We start from the raw sequence: 6232 nt of genomic DNA, 5'->3' as shown, positions 1-6232 counted from the left end.
GTGCAGAAAAATATGAATTAAATTACAGCGTTGTATAGGGATTATTGTTCAATATGGCAACGCTGTAAAAAGAAAGTATTGCATGTTGCCCCTTCAATATGCGGGTTATGCAATGGTGTAATAATGCCCCTTCATTTTTCGGGTTATGCAATGGTGTATTTTTCAAGATGGCGCAGCAGCGTTGCCGCGTGGTGCATGTAAATAAATGATTTATTTATTGGTGAAATTTTGCAACATTGCATTTTACAGTGTTGCCAGATGGGGTAAGAAATTAGTTGATTTTTTCCGTACAGTGTTGCCAGATTGTGCAAAAAATTCGGATTTTTTGACTTGTAAAATTTTCGGTTTCGAGAGACCGTATCTTGCAGTATGGGTCGGTATCAGATACTGTAGATTAGGGTCTGATTCGGGAAATTGGAAAATTTTCGGAAAATCACCCTCGTCCGATCCGGCGCGGACCGATGCGATTCTTTTACGCTATTGAAGATCGGAAAACTGTACGGACCGAATTTCGATACGACTTTTAGTTTTCGAGATTTCGGACTTGTAAAATTTTCGGCTTCGAGAGACCGTATCTTACAGTATGGGCCTGCTATCGGAGACTGGAGATTAGGGTCTGATTCGGTAATTGGATTTTCGGACTTGTAAAAATTTTCGATTTCGAAAGACCGTATCTTACAGTATGGGCCTGGTATCGGAGACTGGAGATTAGGGTCTGATTCCGGAAATTGGAATTTCGGACTTGTAAAAATTTTCGATTTCGAAAGACCATATCCTACAGTATGGACCTGGTATCGGATACTGGAGAGTAGGGTCTGATTCCGGAAATTGGAATTTCGGACTTGTAAAAATTTTCGATTTCGAAAGACCATATCCTACAGTATGGACCTGGTATCGGATACTGGAGAGTAGGGTCTGGTTCGGGAAATTAAAAAAAAATTTCGGAAAATTACCATCCTCCGATCCGTCCCGGACCAATACGATTCTTTTACACTATGGAAGATCGGAAAAACTGTACTGACCGAATTTTGATACAACTTTTCGTTTCCCAGATTTCGGACTTGTAAATTTTTTGGGATCAATAGACCATATCCTCCAGTATGGGTCTGGTATCGAAGACTGGCGAGTGTGCGCTTGGAGATTTGTATCCGAACCTTATGTTTTGGAATAAGCAACTGGGATTGTATATTGCAATTTCAGTTTGATGGATCGAAAACCTGTAAAATTTTCGGAATCATTAGAACATAGCCTCCAGGATGGGACTGGAGAGGAGGGTCTGATTCGGGATATTAAAACATTATCTAAGTCCTACGCTGGAAAATATTTTCGGAAAATTACCCTCCTCCGATCCATCCCAACCCGACACGATTCTTTTACACTATCGAAGATCGGAAAACCGTACGACCCGAATTTTGAGACGACTTTTAGTTTTTGAGAAAATCCAACTTTCACCTAAGTCGCATGCGTATCTTATATGTATATACGAGTTTTTTTACGCTTGCTCGAATAAATGGGTTGGTGTTTCGCTCTTGACAGGTTGTATGTCCGATTGTAAAAACACATCTATGATATATACCTATCTTATGTGTATGCGCGGTTCTGTTCCTTACATTGTTTTCAGATTGTGTAAAATATTCGGATTTTCGGACTTGTAAAATTTTCGGGATCAATACACCATATCCTTCAGTATGGGTCTGGTATCGGATACTGGAGAGTAGGGTCTGATTCGGGAAATTAAAAAATTTTCGGAAAATTACCCTCCTCCGATCCGATTCTTTTACACTATGGAAGATCGGAAAACTGTACAGACCGAATTTTGATACGACTTTTAGTTTTCGAGAAAATCCAACTTTTACCTAAGTCGCATGCGTATCTTATATGTATATACGAGTTTTTATGCTTGTTTGAATAAATGGATTCTTGAGTTTTACTATTCACCGTTTGTATGTCTGATGTCATAAACACGTCTATGACACATACCTATCTAATGTGTATACGCGGTTTTCTTCGTGGCCTTCGTAGACTGCGGTCCTCGCTCCGTCCAGAGTTCAAAATTCATCGTGAAATAGTTGTATGTTCATGGATCGCACAACGATGTGACAACTGGCTCTTAGTTTCTACGGATCAAGGGTATCAGAAAAAACTTAAAAATTGCGGGCAGCCCCCCTCGCGAACCGGATTGTTTAGGAAACTTCAGCACAAGCCTACGGGTCCTCACTCTATACGTCCCGAAATCAATGTTCAACGTGAAATATCCGTTGGTTCATGGGTCGCAGAATCATCTGAGGACTCTAATTCACTTGTATGGATCAAGGGTGTCAGAAAAACTTGAAAATTGCGGGCAGCCCCCCTCGCGAGCGGTATGTTTAGGAAACTTCAGCACAAGCCTACGGGTCCTCACTCTATACATCCCGAAATCAATGTTCAACGTGAAATATCCGTTGGTTCATGGGTCGCAGAATCATCTGAGGACTCTGATTCACTTGTATGGATCAAGGGTTTCAGAAAAAACTTGAAAATTGCGGGCAGCCCCCTCGCGAACGGTATGTTTAGGAAACTTCAGCACAAGCCTACGGGTCCTCACTCTATACATCCCGAAATCAATGTTCAACGTGAAATATCCGTTGGTTCATGGGTCGCAGAATAATCTGAGGACTCTAATTCACTTGTACGGATCAAGGGTGTCAGAAAAACTTAAAATTTCATTGCGGGTTCTCACCCAGCGGTCGTGAGGGAGCAACGAACTGCTTTAACTCCGTTTCCGTGCTGCGGTCCTCGATGGATGTGTCACGAGATGATCAATATTCAACGTGAAATATCTGTTGGTTCGTGGATCGCAGGATAATCTTATGAATCTTATTCAGTTGTATGGAGTAAGCGGTATACTCGATGACTTCGATTATTTAACACAACTTCATATGAGAATGTCCATGGTTGATGATTTCGATACTATATCACAGATAGAAACGTAACATATCAATAATCGATGGTATTTGCTTAATATGTCGAAAACGGTACGTCCTAGACGATTTTTGACGAGAACAATCCGCTACATTTCGATTATAAATTCAATGAGAGCACTAGGAAGCCTCTAAAACAGTTAGGAAGCCCAAAATCAATCAATCAATAATTATCTTATTGGAATCCACCGTATTGCTTTCAGGGACGTGTCGTAACCCGCGATCTAATATTTAAAGTGTGGTAAAAGATCAATATTCAGGTCCAAATTACTTCACACTCGATTATTTTACCATAGTTTTAAATATAGTACCTATTTAGTGAGAGTATAGATAAATGTGAAACTCCGAGAATCCATCAGGCCTTCACCGATGCCTCCGCGAATAAAGTCAGGGCCAGAAATACAACCAACCTATGAATTTCAATTACACAGAACAATTTACTAATACAATTGTTACGAACCATCGTTTATCAAGCACGTATTTGACTTAGTTTTTGCATAAATTTACTCATTTACTGTGGAAGAACGCTCATTTATACACATTCTGAGCCATATTGGTTAGAATTGGAATCTACAGACTGGCAGTGAAATTTTGGGCGTTAGAAGTTGGTTAGAAGGGTGCGGCTGCACTTTTGGGTCCAAAACCCTCCATGAAAGCGATCTGTCCATACTCTCGCTATAAAGGTACTCTAGTTTTAAATGGACGGAGTTAAACAGAAAGGAACCAAGCCACATCGGGATCGAACCGAGAAAAAGAGGTTTAAAGTTTGACTCCTGCATAAGACTCAATGTAAAAGATAAACTTCAAGTTCGATTTCTGCAAAATTTGTTCCAACAAAAACTTTGAATTTTTGGCGATAGATAGTAGAGCAGTGGTTGAGTTCAAAATCACTCATAACTCAATTTTTTCCAAAATGTGGGTTGGTTCCTTTCTGCTTAACTCAGTCCAAATAGGAATACATCAATATTCAATTATTTCGATTCATTACCATAGTTTTTTTAATAGGAAAACAGCGATGGTCAATTATTCCGATTCTTCACCGTAACATCAAATGGAAAAATCTAATCAGTTGATGATTGCGAATATTTACCGTGATGGACCACCAGACGAGTTTCTTAACCAAAATTTCACGTAAACCATGATGCGCACACCGAAAATTACCGAAATATGATTCTTGAGATTTAAATTCAAACTACCCGCTCATGAAAGCTCGCAATGCTCCGCGTGATTCACATCACACGCTAAACGTTATCACGATAGTTTCTGCGATATAAAAATCTTGACACTTTGGATCAGCTATAGCAAATTGTTTACAGTTTGAACAGCACATGATGGGAAATGAATACTTGTTGCTCGATTGAGAAGCTTGCTGAAAGCGTTGTAGTGCTCGATTTGAATGTCGTAGAGCTTTGAGCAGTTCAAATTCCCCGTAACCAATATGTGAAATGAAAACGTTAATATCTTCGTTAGGAGTTGGTTTCAGTAATTTAGTTGCGTGAATCGTGTTCTCCGTGAAGCTCTGGTTAAGAAACACGTATCAGAATGCTTAAATTCGCACCTCATCTAGTGGTCCATTTTAAATGGGAATGTAACAATACTCGATGATTTCGATACTTTACATCAGATGTAAAGGTAAAATTTCAATAATCGATGGATTTTGCTCGATATCTGGAAAATGATGCGTCCTACACGATTTCTGACGGCAACACACCCGCTACTTTTCAAATATGAATGCAATGAGACCACCGGAAGCCTCCAAAAAATTTATCAAACCTAAAAGATGTTGAATTTCATTGCGGGAACCCCCCAGTTGCGAACAACGGTATTGAAAAAGCTCCAGTAGGTACATTGCTTTACGGTCCCCGTCAAAATCAGAACTGAGAACTCAAGAGGGAACTGATGCATTTGATTGTGAGTCAAAATCAGAACTTCATAAAGAACTTGAGATAAAGGTGACCGCAGAAGAGGATCATAACTCTAGTAAAGATAAAAAGGGTGATGCGAAGATCCATATAGAGATGGATAAAAAACCATGTTTTGAAGCCCCAAAATCGTGAGAATGATTTTTTTTTTTTTGGGTCAAGGAGTGATGTAAATGAACTTGATGAGTTTATTTTAAATGTACAATCCATTGACTGTGATGTACCCAAAACTTTTAATGAAGTTGAGAATAGAGCTGATAAAATTCAATGGCAGCAGGTCATTAAAGAGGAGCTTGACTTTCTCACATTCAACAATACTTGGAGTCTTGTACCAAAGCCTGAGGATAAAAATATTGTTGATTGTAAATGGATTTTTACAATTAAGAAGGATGAATTTGGGAAACCTAAAAAACATAAAGCGCGGTTAGTTGCTCGTGGCTTCAGTCAAAAAATAAGCTAAAGACTATGATGAAACTTTGACTCCTCTCGCTCGAATAGAATTCTGGTGGCTTTTACCAACCAATTTGATTTGCTAATTCACCAAATGGATGTAAAACAGCTTTTCTGAATGGAAATTTGAGAGAGAGGAAATTTATATGAGAATTGGGAACTGTACGAGGTCTGTCCGGAAAATATCGGTTGTTCACGTAGGCTGGAGTCGAAAATTAACTTTTTTGAATTCTCATAGTACTGTCACCTGATGGAAGCAACCTCATGGTTCCTCATATGAAAATTAAGTTATCTGGTAGCTTGGTGAGTTGCAAAAAGACTCATAAAAGGTCCTGACTACTTGCACAGCATGGTGTACATAATGATATGCACAACACAGCTGATTTGTGCGCTGCAATAAGTATTTTATGCAAATATACAAGCAAGAATATTAAGATCTTGTGGCAGTACTTGAAAAGGGTGTTACGATACCTATAAGGCTCAAGGAATTTGAAATTGACCTATACAAAGAAACTAATATTTACTGATATCTTGAGTGGTCACTGTGATTCTGATTGGGCAACAGATGAAAACGATAGAAAGAGCACGACAGGCTTCTTATTTCAATTATTTGAAAACTGTACCATTTGTTGGAATACCAAAAGCAAAACTCTGTGGCTACCTCATCCACTGAATCAGAGTATATGGCGCTTTTTGAAGCTGTCAGGGAAGCTCTTTGATTGAAATCGTTTCTGAGTAGTATTAATATGACTGCAATAACTCCCATTTTAATTTATGAAGACAACACCGGTTGCATAAGTATTGCAAAGAATCCAAGTAGTCACAAAAGATCAAAACACATGCATGTAAAGTATCATTTTTCTAGAGAACAGGTAGAAAAAGGGCTAAAAAATGTGAAAT

The sequence above is a fragment of the Bemisia tabaci genome, unplaced genomic scaffold, assembly GCF_918797505.1.
Source record: "Bemisia tabaci unplaced genomic scaffold, PGI_BMITA_v3".
NCBI lineage: Eukaryota > Metazoa > Arthropoda > Insecta > Hemiptera > Aleyrodidae > Bemisia > Bemisia tabaci.
Note: the sequence above shows the minus strand (reverse complement) of the source record.